The sequence below is a fragment of the Acanthochromis polyacanthus genome, chromosome 6 (assembly GCF_021347895.1).
Source record: "Acanthochromis polyacanthus isolate Apoly-LR-REF ecotype Palm Island chromosome 6, KAUST_Apoly_ChrSc, whole genome shotgun sequence".
NCBI lineage: Eukaryota > Metazoa > Chordata > Actinopteri > Pomacentridae > Acanthochromis > Acanthochromis polyacanthus.
Window position 1 is genome coordinate 14,454,513 of NC_067118.1, and position 21,436 is coordinate 14,475,948.

Sequence of the window (21,436 nt, forward strand, 5' to 3'; positions counted from 1 at the left end):
GCCTGTGTCACTTGGCATGGGCAATCCGGCAGGTCCCAGGATTGCATGTTACAATATCAGACCTCTGCAACCTGTGGTGTCTGCAGAAAGTTTTCATAGGGGTGGCCAGGTGGGGCCACTTAAAATCTTGGGGTGGCACACCAAAACTAAGGTCATAATTTCAGGAATTTTATTTTACTAGTACTATTATTACTGTCTTTTTTTTTAATTATAATACTGTAGTATGTAGGCTAGCAGAAAACTATCAGAAAGACTTGAGGAAGCGCCTATTGATAAACTTGTTATCTTATGTTATATTTAATGTTACGAATGATCTAATGTGCATAGACTAATAACAGTACAGTTAACATTTTGAGTTAATTTCCTCCCTTCCTTCCTCCTTCGTCTCCTCATCACTATGCCTCTGCTGCTTAACCGTTGGCTCTCTCTCTTCGCCTGTGCTAATTTTCTTCTTGATGTAAGAAGAGATGTCTGTTGACTTTCTCTTCATGGTCTGCAAATTGAAACTAGAAAAGCACTCAGAGAGCGCAGCTCCGCCAAGGCTGCTGAGTTAACGTATTATTTACAACAAATGAAATGTTTAATAAAAAATGACCTTGTGCTGAGCACAGGCATGTGTTATGCATGTGCATGTTCAGCCCGATCTCACGAGGATTCGTGAAACTGTTACGTAAATTTTTGTTTCGGTTTCGTGCGCACCAACACGATTTCGTCATGTTTTTCGTGCCGCTCACCACGAAATGCGCACCAATGTATTTTAAACGGCGGACTTTTCGTGCCACCCAGAACGTATTTCAAACGAATGTGTGTATTATATTTTTAATGTAAAACCATGGCGAATCCAACGCTATATTTTGCATGACATCGTCCCTAACCATAACCCTAACCATAACCCTAACCATAACCTAACCATAACCTAACCATAACCCGGTGGTACACTTACCAATTAGCATAGGAATTTCAAGAATGTCCGGCGGCCGGCGGCCGCAAACGCGATCACACAAGCAGTATACGCCGATGGACAGCTTAGATCGTCATGAATCCGCTGGTATAAACCACTTTCAGCTGTGATTACCACAGCGGGTTTCGTTGTGAGCAACACGAAAAACATTTCGTGGTGAGCGGCACGAAAAACATGACGAAATCGTGTTGGTGCGCACGAAAAAGAAACAAAAAATTTACGTAACAGTTTCACGAATCCCCGTGAGACCGTGTTGGCATGTTATGTATGGATACGAAACTGCGTGTAAATTACACTTATGAAGATGTGTTGATCAGTTCATCACTTTTGGCAAGCTCGTGTTAAAATAACCGTTCCCTCAATGCTTTTATTTTGAAGACATATTTTTAATGTTGCAAGCTTTTATTTTGTCACCATTCAGCGGCACAGGAAGTGTTGTCTAAGAAGTGGTTTCTTGACATGGCAAGGACGCTGTCGAAAAGTTCGAAAATTCACATAAAGATGACAGAAAACGGTTTCACGCTGTTGCTGTCTATTAAAGGACGTGTTTAAACTTATAAGCACCTAGCGGTTACAAGGTGTTACGGTAAAGAAACGAGGGAAGGACAGAAAGGTGAATTTGTGTTCACATAAGGCTGATGGCTGAACTTAACTGTCTGGCTGGGGTTTGGGCTACATTGCATGGCCAAAATATGTAGCGGTCGGCAGGAATTGATGGGACTCAAAAACACCCCAAACATTTGTTCCTTGTATGATTTCCAACTGATAAATCATGGTCAGTTTGTAGTAGGATCACGATCATGTGATGGTCAGCAGGAAGCAGACACAGTGTTCAAGTCATGGTTACAGCAACGCTGTGCAGGCTGCTGTATCTGGCAATGGGAAATCTTTAACAAAGCCGTGAATCCACATTATAAGCCGCATCACTGCTAAAATTTAATCACTTGGTCCCCGTGTCATTTCTGGCCTTCCCTGAAAATTTCATTCAAATCTGTTGCTCCATTTTTGAGTAATGTTTCACATGGACAGACAGATTCACAGACTAACAGAGTCACAGACAAACGTACGCTGATTGTCACATAACTCCACCACATCTTGGCGGAGTAAAAATAGCAGCTAATGTTAGCTGACTATGCCTGTAACTCAAATAAGTTAGAAAGCACAGCAGTGCTGCTCTAACAGGTTGCTGTAGCAGCACCTTTTGGCACTTAAAAAGAACATGTCGTGACGAATATTACTTCTCCTTCTTTTTGAAAAAGAAATTATGAGTTACTCATACGTAGTCCTCTGTTCAGATCGGTGCTGCTGATCGATGCAGATCAATGGCGATGCTGTCAGAGTTTGCAACCTACTCAGAACCAATGGAATGAATGAGTGATTGACATGACTGTTAGACAATGAGCCAATCAAGGGGGAAGGAACTGTCTGAGTGCACAGTCTGAGCCTTGTCCTTGCGGCAGTGTGAGCTTAACTGGCAATTGATATTTGTAACTGGCCAGTAGGGTGGCCAGTGGGGTGGCCAGCAGATTTGTAGGGGTAGCCGTGGCCACCCCAGGCCACTGCCTGGTGGCTCCATTGTCTGCAACAGAGCGAGCCCAGACAGCAATCAGCTGTACTGGACCAAGACAGAGTCCGCTCCAAGCCAAACAGCCACTGAAACAGAACCAAAATAAATGGAAACAAAACAGAAGGAAAACGAAAGAAAACACAAACCGTACAAAAGAACAGAACCAAAGAACCAAAACAGCAGCGCAGCTCAGAGAGTGGTGGTAGGTAGCAAGCCAGACAGATACACCGTGCTGCAGGCTACAGCGGATCACTACATTTCCCCCTGGCCCTAGCAGTCGGCTATAATGTAAGAAGACGATAGCGCGCCTCGACGGTGATCACAACGCTATGATGTCACACCAAGCGAAAGAGAGACCACTGCCACGCTGAACAATGCTTCCGAGCTGCAGCCACCACAGGAGCAAGCGAGGAGCAGAAGAGAGGAAGCGCCACCGCCACACACCTGGATATAAAGGTGCGCATGTGTCACCGAACAATTATGATATCTGCACCGCTGGCATGGTGCCCAACAATGGCCAGGAGGGACACAAGCTCCAGCTACATCAGATGGGTTTTTCTTGAGTAGACTTTGCTTTTTTTCAAAGTAACCTCCTCTGGTTTTAACAGCAGCATGGCATATATAAAGCATTCATTCGGCAAGATATATGACAGCAATTGCATTCCAAGCTTTCTTAAGTTCATCAATGACTGCTGATTCATGGGATGCACTTTTCTGACTGATCAATCTAATTTTCCCCACACAAGCTCAATTGGAGAGAGGTTTGGAGACTGATGGGGGCCAAGCCATCTTTAGAAGAACACCTTCCTCTTCTTTTTTTGTCTTGGTAACCCTGACAGAACTTGGAAGAATGCTTATGGTCATTGTCCTGCTGCAAAACAAACTTTCGACCCACAAGTCTTAGTCCAGATGGAACTGCATGTTGATGGAGGATAGAGTAGTACTGTTCCTCCTTCATGATGCCCTTTACTTCAAACAAATCTCATACTCTGTCACCTGCAAAACATCCCCATACCATGGCACTACCACCTGTATGCTTTATTGTGGGTGTTATGCATGGCGCTTTAAGACGTTCACCAGTTTGTCTGCGGACATAGACTCTGTGATTTGAACCATATAGTTCAAACTTGCTTTCGTCATTCCAGAGAGTGTGTTTCTGTCACGCCTGCTCCTGCGGGCTCCAGGTAACTGTCTCCCTGTCCCAGACCCTCCTTTCTCTCTAGGTGTGTGTGAAACAGAGGCTGCAGCGGCAGGTTCATGTCATCTGCAATCAGCAGGAGCTGAGCATGAGCAGGTGGAAACAAGCCATTGAAGACATCCTCAGCTTCAATAAATACGGGCACCACTTATGGTGGTCATCCCTGTTGCTTATGCACCTTTTCCTACCACACTTTCCATGAATATTCTTTGATACAGCACTCTGTGAACAGCAGTCATTTCAGCAATACACTTTTGAGTACATTGCTGAAGTACTGGAGGGTGTCAGTGAATGTCTTCTGGATAGCTCTCAAGTCAGCATTCATCATAAATGTGGTGGTGTGTAATGAACCAGACAGAAATAAAAGTTTTGCAGGTGTTTTGAGAATATGTACAATTTTCACTTTGAGCAATGTTTGGTGAAGAATACCAAACCTTTCCATCATATTCTAATAATATCAGTTACACCTGGATAAGCAACTACATTTCATGAGTGAATACTTTGACTAACTTACTTAAAACCCAAAAGTAAATTGATCCCTCTGAGCACTTAATCCGATGTCAGTGTTGCAGCACATAGCCTTCATAAAACTCTGAATATCTCAAGCTATTTTTTTTGTCCAAACAGTGTATTTCTGTATATTATTTATATGGTATATCACACAAACAGCTGAGGATTGACTAAAATTTACAGCTAAAGTCCATATATTTGATCATGGTTCTATATAGGTTTCTATGAGTCTATTTAGTTTGACATTCCACAAATATTGTACTGTTACGGTTTCACAAGGAGGCTCAGGTGCAAGGAATGAGAGATGATACACTCGAAGACAGTTTACAGTTTTTATTTACAAAATTTGCAATATTGAACAAGTGGGCTACTATTCTTAAACAAGAACTATAAATGTAAGTGACGGCTGTCACAAGAAATAACTAAGGACTAAAATCATAGACTGTATGGATGTAGCATCTGGCTCCAAATTTGAAGCCCACCCGGAAGTGTCAAAAACTTGCAATATTACGCCGTCAGCTAGGGTTGGCTCCAAAAAGCTTTTGCTCCATAGACCTCAATTCATTTTTGAAAAAATAAAATTTGATAGACTGATTTTCTACAGCTCAGGATTTTTTTCCCGGTAGTTTTCATGGTCAAAATGAGAGATCAGATGGCCGATCTTAAAATAAATCAATACTGAATTTTAAATAAATCGTTAAAGTTGGTGGAGCCAGGGGGCGTGGCTATACTTGATAGACAGCAACAGAAGCCTCTGCGGTAAAATGTGGGTGGGATAAGAGAGTCTTCAGCCAATCCTGCCCCTAGTTGCTCTCCAGTCCAGCCTGCTTGATGACGCTTTTTACGTCACTAGCTCCAAAAATTCCAAAACGGCGAGCAGGAAGTAGCAAAATCCGGGCTTCATTTTCTCGGCGTTGAAACCAACGGGTGACGTCACGGTTAGTTCACGCCTGACTAAAATCCTCTAATGGGCAGACAGGGAACTACAAGGTTTTACGAAAATGGCGCACTGCCAAACAGAGTGCGAATAAACATGAATCATAAACAGATCCCACTAATGAGCCTGCAAAAAAAACTACACAATTTTAACGAGAGCAAGAGGGCTAACCCACGAAAGGTACAACCTAGGCAAGAGAGCTAGGATACAAAAGGTGCAGAAATTCTACAGGGGAATTTACGCTATGTATAAGGAGATGGGAATCCACATATATATGCTAGATGACAGCCAGGCAAGAGGGTCTTTCCAGTTAATTGTAGCCCACTTTTAGATCACTTAGTTACATAATCAGTTACTTCAGATTTGTATATTGCCGTTTTGAAAAACTTCTAAAACAAAAAAGGTGTACCACAGTGTGGAGACCTGATTTTGATGTGAACTGCTTTTAGTCAAAAGAATTAAATTTTCTGTTACATTTATACATTATATTACCCAGAACAACTTAAATCTACTTGTCAGTTATATTCCTGCCTCATCATGTGTACATTCTGAGCTTATTTGTGTGAATCTTTGAAATGTCACAGAAAAAACAATTGTCCATGTTCTCTTCCGATATGAGCAATTTAACCCTCTATTGAGACAGCTTTTATTGTTGTGTGACATTTTTTTCTAAAGAGAAACTCAAAATTAAGAAATATGACAAAGTTTCGGTGATGAAATGACGACAAGAAAAACTTTAAAATGCAAATTAGCCTGATTTTATCTTGTCTTTCCATGATTCATTCATTCAAATGAGATACTTTGAAAACCACCTAATCTGACACAGCAGTTAACAATCTTTCGCTAAACCGAACCAAAGCTGTTATCAAAATCTGACTTTACATAAGATGTGTTGTTCATGTAAAGCACTTATTAAAACCATTCTTACAAAATGCTTTAACAAACACACACACACACACACACACACACACACACACACACACACACACACACACACACACACACACACACACAATAAAATACACAATCATGTAAAGAGCAATAAAAACAAATAATGAATGATTTAAAAATACACAACATTGTCAGGATTAAGATAAGGGGCATGACGATTTTCTTTCTTTTTTTCTTTTTTAAATTAAATGCTCTGATAATATGCAAAGTGGCATCTTATCATGATGCTAGGCCAGTTCTGTCACATCATTGTGACGATGAGTGCTAGTCTCAGGGTGAGGCTTTCACAGGGCAAAAACACTAAGTATCGCTCAGAATACCCATAATCAGAGGAGGGAGCTGGTTTTTGTCATGATTAGTCAAAGAAAGCTGCATGGAGTCAGGTACAGTTTAATGCTAGAAAAATACGCACTCATTGTGGAAGCAGGGGGCATTGGAAACCTAAATGCCCTGTTAAGTCTAGCTCCAAAAGGGAGTTTGGTGGTGCTCAGGTTAAGTGTTTTTGCTCGTCAGAAATATAGTATATGCGGTTCCTCCTCGTCTCCTCTCTCCTAATTTTTCTCTGTGTACAGGTGGAACCTTGACTGGATTATAGCTGTGCTCAGTCTGATTGCTCATGTTTATTGCCTGATTGGCCATGTGTGAGCGGTGATGAGTGACAATATGGAAACGGTAAATATCCTGAGATTACCCTTCTCTCACTGCACTGCTTCTGGGGATTACTTTCTATGATGGAATGGTGGAATGGGTGACTGTGTGCAGTGTTTCCCTGGTGTTTTCACAGCCTGTGCATTTACACAGGCTTTGTGCTGTGGGGAGGCAGAATCTGAATCTGACCAGAGTAGCACAGAGGATAGTGGGACCTATATATGAATCTGTTTCATCAATTTCACACAGTAACCTTACAGAGGAACAACAAGCTGAGCCTACTCTTAGTAACACTTAGTTTGACAGTGCACTTTTGGAATGGGAAGAGCCCAGCAATTTTCTGTTTACAAAACAAGTTTCTGGTCAGAAAATCTTGTTTTTCAGATTACTGTCCTGCTCAGATTCCAGTAGGATGTGCTGAAGAAGTCACACCAGTCTGGGGTTTTGTAAGATGCTTGATTACATATTCAGCTACTTCTTTTCTCCTCATTTGTAGAAGAATGAAGAAGAATGTGTCTTTGGACGATAGTCCTTCAATAAGTTCTTGGCCTCACCGGGAAACAAGGTGCATAACTCCCATTTTGTGGCAAAACTATATACTACAAAAGCCTTTTATTCCAGTCCACAAAACTTAAGCACAGCACAGGTAGCAGTCAGCACCTGTGTGAGGTAGAGGATTGTCTTGGAGCAGCACACCAGCTTGAAGCTTTGCTCTTCTTTTTTCTTTGATTATTTGAAACATTTGAGCTTTTGTGGACGGTGATATAGGCTTCATTATATGAAGAGTTCATTTGCAAAAACAGGTAACTCCATTTTCAGAAAACTAATTTTTTATTGTTTACTTGAGATAATACTAATAATAACACTAAATTTATTTTTTCTCTATTTTGTCATGTATATTTCTACTGAGTCAAATCCACTTAACTTCAGTTTGATTTATATTATCTCAAGTAAGCATTAAAAAAAGAAGTTTCCTGAAAATTTATCAAAACGGAGTTATCTGTTTTGCAAATGAACTCTTCATATTGTTATACGACAAAATGGGAGTTACGTCCTTTGTTTCTGAGTGAGGTGGAGAACTTTTTAATGACCCTCATATATTAGAACATGCCACACATGTTGAATGACATGAAAATTTAACCAGAGAATTAAACTGGTTCTTCTGTTTCTCAGTCCAGCAACTATGCAGCCATATAGAGTGTTGGTCCTTATTTGCTTACAGTAATGTGTCAAAGAACAAGATATCCTGCAGCGTAATAATTAAGGCCATTACTGCCAAGTCCATGGCCAAAGCATTGACAGACTTCATTTCAGTCTGTTAATTTCAAAGGTGATTCAAAATGATCAGGACTAAATTTTTTGTCCCATCTGTTTGCAGCTCTGGTTGAAACATATGAAGGCTTCTGCACACCATTGTCATAGCCAGGGGACATTAGAAAGGTTTCAGCAAACTTTGAACTTTCTGCTGCGGGGATAATGTGTTGAGGGCTTAGCCTCCTAACCAAAATGTCTGTATGACAGTAAGACTGAAGTTCAGCAATTTAGTCCCAGTGACCAGATTCTGGCTTCAGCCACTTGTTGGTGCTACATTTTAAGCTACATTTCCTGATACATTCACAGCTGTGTGCCAGGTTTCTGAAAATATTTATTTGTTGGCAACAGCAGAATGTAAAAAAAATGTCAGCACTCACTCCTACTGTACAGTTACAGTCTTGTGCAACAGGGAGACGTGTGCTGTTGCAGGTGTTAGCTGTTGATGCTGTGGGAGGGCATCCGTCTGTAAGCATGTCATTACCATATAAGGATGATGCCGTGGTTTGATCTGATGAGTGTATGTGACTTAAAAGAACTCTGAAACAATTAGCAATTTGAAGACTTTGTGGAGGAGTGGTGCATTCAGTTGTCTGTTCTTTTCATTGATCATTTGTGTTTATTTAGGTATCTTCCACCTGGTACACAATTGATAGAGCATAACATTGAAATTTGTCACACACAGACAAACTGCCAGTATCAGATGGAAAGTGCAAGGTAATAGAACAAGAGATTAGATATGTACTTTACAATAGTACTGCTCAACCGTCATCTTTCAGCTAGTCGGCTCCCTGTTTGCTTGTGAATAAAGCAGAGCTTGAGACAAATCCTTTAAGTCCTTTTATCTTAAAATATGATGGGTTTTAGCTTGCAGAATGCAATAGCAACGATTCAGCAATTTATCAAAATGGTTGTGTTGGGGCTGGAAAGCTCTGTTGTGTAACTGCATGAGATTGTGATCTACAGTACTACAGAGGGAGGTTCATGACCATTGCATCAGGGGGCTGTTTAATCAACTGTGTACAGGGCACCTTACAGTTGACCTAGCAATGTATGACTTTGCCAAGGCTACTGTCACTTACCTTACAAAGGTAGTTCAGCAAGACCAGGTACAAGCAAAAGGAACTGTGACTGAGAAAGATCCAGTTGCCACAACCAAGAACGAGCTGATGCATTTCTTAGGTCTGTGGGGTTAGTAAGGTGGAGTATATTTAAACAGTTTATAATGTCTGTAAGTCTCTGAAAATGTTGAGGCTTGTGTTCTCTTTCTGTCCTCCAAGCACCACATATGACCTGTCTGTTCAAGCTGGATGAATGCCTGTATTGCAGGAGTGGATACGGTATGGTTTCAGACTGACAAGGATGGGGTTGGTTGTTCTGTGAGTGTTTTTCTGGAGAAAAAGTTGAATTCACAAGACATGTAGAAGAAGAGTCTTGTTTTCATTTGGCAATTGTAGCACTTCAGTTAAAGTATACTTTGACTGGATGTGAGTATAAGCCACCACTCATTTCAGCCGGCTTTCTCCTTTTGCATGCTATCAGTTTGTTAGCATTTTCTTCATGATAAGAAACAAATACAACAACAATAGGAAACATGTAAATGTTTCAATCACTGTATAGAGAAAGACTTAATGTCAGTTTGAGGAGAGGAGATCTATAACGCAACATGCCACAGAGAAAAATGTTGCTGAGGATTTAGATCATCAGTAGCTGGTCACAAATGATGATGTAGCACTATGTAAGTGACTGTTCATAATGTGTCTACTGAACACAGCATGTGAAGATAGAATAGGATATCTGGAGAAATTAGGACTTTCTACTGAGTTTAGGCTCTATCAATGGAAAGCACAGACAAACAAAGCTTCTCTGAAATCTGGAAGTGATTACTTCAGTCACAACTCCGCTAATGATAAATTAAAAAGCTGCAAATATTTGTTATTTTTGTAATAAACTATTTTAATTGTACATGTAACTGTTGTATTTGGAAATATGTCAACACGTCATCTCATCTTTCTTACAGAGAAAAGAGATGCACAAAAAACTGCAGAGACCAACTGATAAAGTTCTGACAACACAGGTTGCCTAATAAGGTTAATAATAATAGCAAAACTTTCAAAAGAAAATCTATCTTTGAAAGGACCTAGGCTTCCGTTGTGTCTTCTGTTGGGTGAAATGACCTTTGATAACACAAAAAATAACCTCAGAACAACCTGTTTACATCTGTTTTAATGTCATACAGCTTGTTACTGGGCTTCCCCCCGCTTACTGCTGCTAATGCTTCCTCTTTACAAATGTATTGGTGCACCATTTGAGGTTGCTGATACTGAAAATGACAATAATGCGTTTACACAGAACAATCATTCTGACATCAGGAAATAATATTTTCACTGTATTTTCAACAATCATTCAGTTATTAGGAAAAAAAACATTTTGCCGAAAAGAAATACTTTACAGTCAGGTTAAAAACTGGTGTTTTTTTCATATTCTGAGCACCAAAAGTGATACATCACAAAGAAAGACCCTATGATTTCAGTTTTTTGAGTGAAATTCCAGGGCTCATTGTAAAGATAATGTCTGCTAGGTTATCACAACTGCTGTGATCACCCATGACATATAAAAAAAAACACAGCAAAGAGACAGTAATACATCCAGATAATGGGAGCTGAAGTGAAAAATACCCTAATATTATTGCTTAGGCACTGTATTTGCAGAACACCTACAACACAATCTGATGTTAATATCACTGTCAAGAACAGGTGCAAGAAACAGGCATAGACAGCTTTAAAGGAACTACTCTGACTTGGATTTTCATGATCAAGACCTCAGTCATTTGTAAGCAAGACTCAAGTATTCAAGTCCTTTTTAATCCACTCCTTTTTATGTTAAGTACTGGAGGGCAGTCTGTCTGAGTTCAGTATTTAGTGGTGGGGTACAGGACATACTGGAATCTATTCAACTTTAGCTGAAGACATAAACAAAATGTTGGGTGGTTCTCTTCCTCCTGCTGCGTTCTCATATGGTACAGTGGTGAGCAGGTAATTTATTTCCTGAAATGAAATACAGGTCACAGAGATAAACTACTACTGTTTAAAAGTAGATTGAGCAGTATGAAAGTACTTGACTTTTCCAGTCAAACACAGATATGATGGTCGATTGCACAATGGTTTTCCTCTCCTCAAGACAAAAACATGTTTATTCAGATGTAAGGAAGTATTTTTAGCCTTACCTTCTGAACTTGTTGTTCCACATGATGTTAAAATGTTTTGTATAGCCATGTATTTATAAGTGAGCAAATTCAGTTGCAATAACATTATGTTTAAGGATGGTAGGAAGACCTCTGTTTTAAGAATTTTGGCTTGATTTGGTCTTATCAACATTCGATTGGTTTAATGCTTTGCAGAGCAGTTTGAAAAATATGAAAGACACACTGTAATGTGTACAGGACTTGAGTACCAGAAGAATCATGTGCGTGCAAAACTGTATCCTCCGTATTACAGTGGAAACAATGAATTTTCGATGCTATCAGCAAAAGCAGTGGTGTACTAACCATGACCTGACCTGAAACCCCAGACTGCCCTGTAACTGTTCCAGTTTAACAGTTGTAGGGCTACAAAAGTAAAACCTACGCTGTAAATAACTGTGACTTGTATTACTGTCAACTATGTTCTTGTATATCTTAGAGACAATTGAGATAAAAGGGCAACTTGGTGTATTTGTTAAAGGATATCCACCAGATTAAGATATGTGAGCAAAGAAGTCAAACAAGCAAACCAATAGGCTATCTAAACATATTTGGAATGAATGAATTTTTGTGTGGAGATAGCACACAGACACAAAAGATGACAATGAAATGCAAGTTGTAAAAACATTTTTTTTTTTACAAGTTTCAAGACAGTGACAAATAACTTTATTATTTTCATTTTTTGAAATGTACATTCTTTGTTTTAATGCGAATGCTGTAGATTTATCTAACAGCCCTTATCACATTACAGACCTCATCCAAGCAGAATATAGGCTCATGAAATAGTGATCCTCGATCAGGGCGTCCTGGATGCACGCCCAGGGGCCCTTGCATGCACAAAAATGATATGCAGTTTCACTGGGAAAGTCCCTTGACTAAGTGCTGTGGGTATAAATCCCCGCATATATATTATGTTAAATGTTACGCTTATGGAAGGTTTTTCGGGGTGTGACATCCATAGGGTAAGACTGCAACATACAAAAAAAATAATGTATGTTGTTAGATGTGAAAGTCTAAATACTGCAATTTTCCAATGCTAAATCTGTGTGTGAATCATTTCAAAGATAAATACAGAATAATGCAACAATATATTATATATGTAGCCTCAGGTTTTACCTCACAAGATTTCTAAAAGAAATTCTGCATTTGGAAATCAAATCAAAATAGACTGGTAGAGAGCAAAGGCATTTGTGTTTACACACTTTAAGTGATTCGGCAAATTATTATTTTAAAACTTTTTGCTGTCTAAATCCACAGGAATTCTTATACATTTTGGTTTGAAATTTTTAATTCAGGACTTTCACTATAACATGGTACAATTTGACCAATATTAAAACAAGCACTCACCCCCACTGTGGACTGAATGAGCTGAGTAAGCCCTCACATACAGCGACTTTGCGGAAGGAGTGAATCACTGGAATATCAATAATATGAATTTCACTCTGATTCACACACGCTGAGAACACAACATCATTGACAGTATCAGCAAAACCTCGTCATCAAAATCAACACAGATGTTTCACCTCTTTATCATGGCATGTTGTGGAATCAGAAAGTAGCATCATCAAAGCTTTTCTCACACTGCTGAAATTCACACGAGAACAGAATACACTTAGTAAGGTAATAAGAGCGTATTGGCCATACAGTTGCATTGCCAGCTACATGTGTGAAAATGATTCACTCCAGCAAAAGTCCATATCCCTTTCATGCAAGAATTCATCAAAAGAAGAGTAAAGTAACCCAGAGTTCAACTTGAATTCATTTATTAGCCTTTCCATTACTCTGAGCAGTCTGGTAAAGAGTATGAAGTATTTTTTTTTTTTTTTAAATCTGAAGCAAACACAGAAATAGCATTAGATTAAATGTGGAAATCAAACCAAACTACAAAAATAATCAAGGATAAAATGTGTGCTTTGGAAACTTAACCTGCTTGCTTGCAGGAAACAATGCTTTTGTAAAAGCAGAGGAAAACGCCTTTTCACATGGGATATTTGTTTTCCACAGCTGTACATAATCAAATGAATGATTTATGGATTCCATTTAGTACCTCCAGTTACAGTGTCCTTTGTAATACTGGCTTTCTGTCAGCATGTCATGGTTTACTCAGATTGACAGCTGTACTTTTCCTCCTAAGGAAAGTCATAGTATGTGCTGTGTGCTGTTACGGTGTCCAAATGATGCAGCAAATACAATAGTTTAGTTGGTGACTTGGAGAAGGTTTGCCAGAATTCACAGGATAGATTCAGGTGCACTTTCTTGACCTCACATAAATACATAGACCAAAAGAAAGCAAAAATCATGGGATCACTGACAAACAAGAGTGCTCAGAAAACTGCTAGACAAAATAGGATTGATGTAAATGTGATAGGAAATCAAAAGGTGTACAGTATTTCCATGTTGCACATATGTTTTATGGTATTATTTTTATTTCATTATTATTATTTTTTTCATTGTCTCTTTTAATTGTGGGAAAAAACATTAATTAATATAATATTTTAAATAATAATTACTATGCATGGAACGTGTGTCCCACAACAACCCTGTTAGCATACCATTTTTAGCTGGTAGAAGAAGAAGAAAACAGTGAATCACATGAATTCAAGTACTGGAATTATCATCGTCAAACATTTTGCCTAAAGAACGGGTAGAGCAAAGCAATGTCCTCTCTTCTATTTTTCATATTTTCATAACATTGTCAACCTTAAATGAATGTTTCACTCTCCCTCATATTATCAGGATAGGACAAATTCTTTTGACTTTTTTAAAGCTTTTTTTCATCAGTAAATTTGTCCTCCTGGTCAGTAGTAACAGCTAGCTAAATATCTAGCTTCTACTCCTGAGAAAAAGCTAACAGTAGCATGGATTAGCAAGCCTGTTACTGTGATTAGAGCAGGATTAGCAATCAACAAATCTAACATGGAATAAAAATCGTACCATTGACGTGTCAGCTGAGCCGATCACACTTTCGATAGTTTATTATTGTAGCAGAAAATTGTAAAAGACAAGGTCTATTTTTTAGAAATTTTAAAGCCCAAATGTCCTCCACTTCTGGAATGACCCAAGCGTCCTGCTGATTTGCGACAAACATAATGTTGCAAAAATAATGCTTGTCACCTAAATGACATGGATGACAACGAGGGCATGATTAACGTACTATGGTTCTACTTAGGCAACACTGACCACATGGTTAAGTTTAGAGAAAGACATTGATTGTAGTTAAATGTCACAAAGGATTTCTTTAGATTTTCAGCATTTACCTTTTTCGAACCTTAAATCCTAACACATTTTACCACAAAATCTATGTCAGGGTACAATGTTTTTGAAAAAATATGTGTTTGTGAAAATTCAGGCAGCACGCACACTTACATTTACATGTAAAACCGTTCAAGCGCTAAACAGCCTAAATGTCATGCAGTGGCACAAACCAGCAAACCGGCAGCAAAGTGCACACACACACACACACACACACACACACACACACACACACACACACACACACACACACAACACACACACACACACACACACACACACACACACACACACATACATATTTGTTTATCTGTACCGGTGGGGACTTACCATTGACTCCCATTCATACCTAACCCCTAACCCTTACCCTAACCTTAACCAACACCAAAACAATGCCTAACCCTAAATAAACTTTTTTGCACTTTTACTTTTTTCAGTAACAACAACATGGCCAAGAAAACATTGTTTCCCCCCTTGGGGACCTCATTTTTGGTCCCCACTGTGACGCGAGTCCCCACCGATAGCGTGGAGTCAGGTCAAAGTCCCCACCAAGTCCCCACCAGTATAGATAAACACGTACACACACATACTGTGTTTTTCTATCATTGTGGGGACATACCATTGACTACCATTTATATCTAACCCCTAACCCTTACCCTAACCCTAACCTTAACCCAGACCAAAACAATGCCTAACCCTCAAGAAACTTTTTTGCACTTTTACTTTTTTAGGAACAACAACATGACCAAGAAAACACTGTTTCCCCCCGTGGGGACCTCATTTTTGGTCCCCACCGTGACACAAGTCCCCACCTATATAGCACATAGTCAGGTTGAAATCCCCACCGGTATAGATAAACACGTACACACACACACACACACACACACACACAATACAGCAACTGTATTTTTGTAAGTTGTATTTTCTACAGAACATTATTGACGTGTGTGGGTTTTCTTGGGTAATTTGAACAGCTTCTGAAAAAAGAGATGGTGCTAACATTTTTTTTAGCTTTTTCTATCAGCACCACAGTAGTTCTAGTCGAAACGTCAACTGAATGTGACCTACAGCATTTACCAAAAGGAAGCATATACATATGTCTGTGATTTTGGTGTACCAACTCTATAAAGGACCACAGTAGTTGCAGTCACGTATAGAATAAGACTGTGCTTACATGAGAAAACAAAGACAGTTTTTTTTATCAAGCAACTCATCTCAAGCCATAGATGCATCACTGGTACACTGTCTGAAACTGAAAATGGTCATTCAAGAGGATTTAAGCTGATTTAAATCCTCAGATAGGTTTCAGTGGATGTCCAGAAGGCAAAAAACACAATGGCTAACTGATCAAAACAGTTAATTCCAATGAAGAGACATGCCTCTTTCTTAGAAAAGCACCCGAGAACACTTGATATTATATTCAAATTTTCTTTCATCAATGCTTCAAAGTAATCCCATTTGATGAAAAAAGGGAACCCATTTGTAACAGATGTGGGATGTTATGTAACACAGAAAGGTGTTTGAGGTTTCATGCATTTCTTCTAGAGAAACAGCTGAATTAGACAAATACCTGTGTGAAACAATCACCCTGCTGCTGATGGAAGAACATTTAGACAGAAGCAGGTTCAATACGAAGGTGGAAAAATCTGTTGTTTTGCTGAAGCTGTCACAGCGCTTCTCCATATCCTGCTGGGGGTATAAATACTGCGTGGATTTCTCTTTAATGTGATCTGTTTCTCTGAGACGGCTATCAGGTGAGTGCTGATGGTATACTTTTATTACGTTTTTTCTAGTGCCACCACTAACATCTAGCACCATTAACAATTTTATACATGGCAAAATTATGACATAATTAAAGATTTAAATCTAAATTAGTTTTTCTGTCAAACAACAGAAACTATTCATGCAAATCCTACCAAATTATATATATATATATATATATATATATATATATATATATACATGTATGTATAAGATTTTATTTACATTGAAATACGAATTCCCTTTTTTATTTTAACATTTTTTATTAATGTTTTTATGTGTTAACATTCAAATTTTGCAATTTTCGTCAGAGCGAGGTCTGTCTGCCACCCCTCTTAAAATTCTAGTTGCTGAAAACCAGATTTCCTGTGGAATAACTCCCTCTCTGAATCATCAAGTATCTCCCACAAAGAATCTGAGAAAAGGAAGACTGGGGCTAGCAGGAGGTTCTGCACACGGTGCTACGGTAAGCACAGATCTCACAGCTTTCCACTAAAACTTCAAATACAGAGGGATCTGAACAGAAATAATAGAAAAAAAACATTAAATATGTGTGGAATTATAGTATGTGTTCAGTGAGAGCAGTTTGAGGGCGTGCGCGAGGGCATACGATTGTGGAGTCTGTACATGTACAAGCATTTGAAGACATCAACATATTAACAAAAGATATAAATGTTGTGCCACACACAAAAGTTTTCATAGAAAAGCAAGCGACTTTATTTGGCTGAAAGACCTAAAAATCAGTTTTTGATGCAATTTAACATTATTATCCTGACATTTATAAAATGGTTGCAGAGGACTGAATAGCGTGACACGCGTGGTGGGTTTTCTTTTGATTAAACTTCAGCTGGAGAGATTTTGGCGAATTCAAAGAATTCCATTCACACATTTCCCCAAAATGATAAAGTTCTTCTTAGTAAAATGACAGTTATAATTTTGACAGATATGCTCAGTACTGTGAAATTAAGTTAGCAAGATTTTAAAAACTCATCAGCAGAAGATCTTATGAAAATGGTGCTGTGGTGGTTTCTGGGTGCACGTCATATTGTAGCAAATGGCAGAAACAGTAAAACTACATCACTTTGTCAGACTTTATCAGATTATTCATTTAAAGCTAATTTATTATTTTTGAATTTGATTTAAAATATACTCATTTACCAAAGTGAATTTAAAAACCAAACAAGGTACTGTACAGGACACAAAATATGTTAATGCCTTCTACACCCCCTGTCAAAAGTTTTGAGTCACTTTCTCATTCAAATAAATTAGAACCTGTCTCAAAACTTTTGACAGGGGGTCTATCTATCTATCTATCTATCTAGTATTGTATTATACCCTTGAATTCAGCAAATGTGATGCAACAACATGTGATGTCTGTTTTTATTTGACCCTAGAAAAAAGATTAGAAAACAATGAGTCTCCTACTCATCTATCTCTATATAGATATATATGAATTTCTAGGTATCATCTGATTATAGATAACAGGTGTCCAGCATTAAAACAAATTAATTATTTAATGCATTAAAACATATGCAGAATGAAGTGTGTTTTTTGTGCTTTGTGATTTTGCCCAGAGCGGACGCAGACAGACTTCATATAAAAAAAGTATTGAGAAGCATCTCAGTGTCTGCAAATGTACGGTCTTTATTTAAATGAAATGCTCCTTACTTCATTCACTGCACATTATAGTGCAGTGAAGAAATTATTAAAACAAAATTAAAACTCCACAGTTTTATATAACAAATGTGATCCTACATTTTTTTAAAAAAGTCACATGTTGTTATAGTGTAGTGGAAGAAACTGATATTTTGGAAGCTGGTCTTAATCTATTTGTATGTGTTCACAACAAAGATTGCTCCAGTTGTGTGTGGCCTAGCACATAGCCCATCTACTCATTTTTTTTTATATATTTCTAAAACATTTCATTGACTTTGAAGTCTCTTAAATACATATTTGATGCACTGTAGTCTGATGTGCTCACATCAGTACAATAAATATAGGAAAATTTTCACCCTGAAATTTAGCGTTGTCCTGAACAAGGCAGGACTTCTTTTCTGCTTTACTTATTACTAATTGGGTCAGCAAAACATACAGCTCAGGTAAAATGTCAGATTAACCACGCTTTCCACACGCAAAGATACACACAGACACACACTTCCATCCACGATGACTCATATGTCCCTTTCACCCTTTAGAGTCATACTTTTTACAACCCAGAACAAAGGTGTTCATATAGCCAAGACATCAGTCTTGTAGATGAGGAGGCTTTTAGTGTTTGTGTTTGTTCTGTCTGTGTGAGGTGTGTTACTGTGGAGCTTTATATATTGTCGGAGAGATGGACTGATGTCAAGCAATTCAAGTGCATGTTTTGCTGTCTACCGGCTTTTGTAAAAGCTGTTGCTATCTTCTTAGTTAGGAGAATTTGTGAGACTTTTATTTTATTTTTAAATTCCCCTAACAGAACACATTTCCAAAATAACAGTTAAAAGCTTACTCTCTGTTTTTTCTCCCTGCTTTGGTATGTTAGGCTACATGTGACATGCATCCTGAGTAATTCATTGTTTACCCAATTAAACTGCCTGATATTTATCAGCGTTGTTTTTCTAACTTGCTGACAAGTAGTCTCCAAAACTCTTTTCCATCACTGTCCGAAAGAAGAGTTGAAGGGTTCATTTTGTAATTCACAGTTTGACCTGATAGTGGCAGTGGTGTCTCCCTGTTCCATGCCTAAACCTAGACACAGTGATACAGAAGTGCGCCCATTTGGCTTGTTGTCACTGTAAGGTGATGGAGCTACAGCTGGATACAGCTTTAGTCTGCATCATCTGCAGTTGAAGATGCACATGAAACTGCTGATGAGGAGGAATTATTTTGTTCACCATTTATGAATCAGGTCATTGAAAAAGGAGAACCAGAAGCATATTGTTTGTAGCCTTTTGGGTTGATCGGCATCCCTCTGTGAAAGGTACAGTTATCAGTCTAAGCTGAGAAATATTCATTCAATCAGTTTTGCAAGTTGGTTTTGTTAATGCTACACTGTGTTCAGTTTAAAGACAATATGACTTTAATGCATGGCCTGAGCTGTCCTATTTAACTGCCAATTTACACAATAGTGTCAAATAAAATGACCAGTGAATTTGAATTTGTGTGCAGAAATGCAATTTTCAAAATCTGTAAAAAAAAAAATATCTTACTACTATAATATGTTACAGTTTTTCTCAGTTGTTTTGGTACATTTCCCGAGTCATCCTCGACATTTGCAAAACAGTAAGTGCATTTCTCAAAACAATTCGTAGAAATAGCAAAACACCATGGATTACCTGCAAAAGCCAGTCTCTTGCTCAAAATCCTTAGTTCAACTCTCAAAAGTAAATATTTGTGTCAATGAACATGTCAGTGCCATCAGAATGTCAAGTCCTTGTGTCATTGTGTGTGGATAAGACCATCAAATTGCTTAGTCACGTTGTCTTTATTACAGTGAACTCTGGAGGGATGTTCTGATGTAAACTATGGCTAAAGTTTTGTTGACAATTACTGTAAATTGTAAGTTACATCTTAGTGTATGTGGGAGACTGATTGCAAGAGACTGGACAAGATTCACATTTACGCTTTTACTGTTTGTGTTGCGGGCTGCACAGTGGTATAGTGGTTAGCACTTTCGCCTTGCAGCAAGAAGATCCCCAGTTCAAATCCCGGGGTGGGCCTGGGATCTTTCTGCATGGAGTTTGCATGTTCTCCCTGTGCACGCGTGGGTTTTCTCCGGGCACTCCGGCTTCCTCCCACAGTCCAAAAATATGCTGAGGTTAATTGATTATTCTAAATTGCCCGTAGGTGTGAATGTGAGTGTGATTGTTTGTCTGTATATGTAGCCCTTTGACAGACTGGCGAGCTGTCCAGGGTGTCCCCTGCCTTCCCCTGAGTCAGCTGGGACAGGCTCCAGCCCCCCCCCCCCCGCGACCCTAGTGAGGATAAAGCGGTGTATAGAGGATGGATGGATGTTTGTGTTGCAATTTGTTGACAGACCATGTCATTGCGATACACAAAGAAAAACAGCGCTGCATAGCACAAAGAAAAAACAAAAAAACAAAAGTAGAAATGTGAACATAGGACAATCTCCTTAGGGAAAACTGTACATGCAGTGCTGTAGAAATTACAGCACAGTGTTCCTATACCTCCTGACATTCCTGTTTGTTGGGCCTCAAATTCTCATCTACATCACAAATATCTCCTCTTGCGTCTTTGAGCAGTTTCAGAAAAACCCTAACCCTTCACACATTTCCCTTCATAGAGAAATTCAAATTCACTTGGAAGCAATGTACCAATGCAGGACAGACTTAGATTTAAAAAAAACGTCTAAGAGAAATGCAAAGAAATGTACTTGACATATTATGACAACTTGTTCAACCTTTTTGCATGTAAAGACTTATGAGATGAACTAATGCCAAAATGTTGTGGGGGTGAGGCTATTCAACAGAGACCCATTACAATACATTTTGATCAACATGACATAAGCATTTGATAATGTATTAAACAGCAAAACATAAGCATTTGCATGGATGTACCAAAGCATTTGCAACTTGTTCAAAGAAATTAGAAACTGCATTGTGCACAAGTGACACAATGATGTGAAGACTGAACAAGCAGTTTTGAGAATTTCAATTGTGATCTGAGAAATGTACCAAAGCAACTGAGAAAAACTGTAACATAGATATTCAGTGACAGCTATTGTTTTCAGCAGTATCCAACCCTGATTGTTGAGAAGCATAGGCTCGTCTAAATTTGTGTATTAGAGGAGAGAAAAGTCTGTATTCATTTGTATGAGACAGGAAAAGAAAAACTTGACTTGAGAATATGCTGGGAGTTGTGGGAACAGGTGTGTATTCTTGAAACAAGCTCGTTAAGATGCCATGTTGTCTGAGCAAGTCTTCAGGCAAAAGTGTTCATAGCTGTTCTGAAAGGTCATAGATTAAGGAAATTATCAAGTTGATTTCTTGATAAAATGAGTCTGTTAAAGTACTGCACACTTTAATGCTATCTATCTATCTATCTATCTATCTATCTATCTATCTATCTATCTATCTATCTATCTATCTATCTAT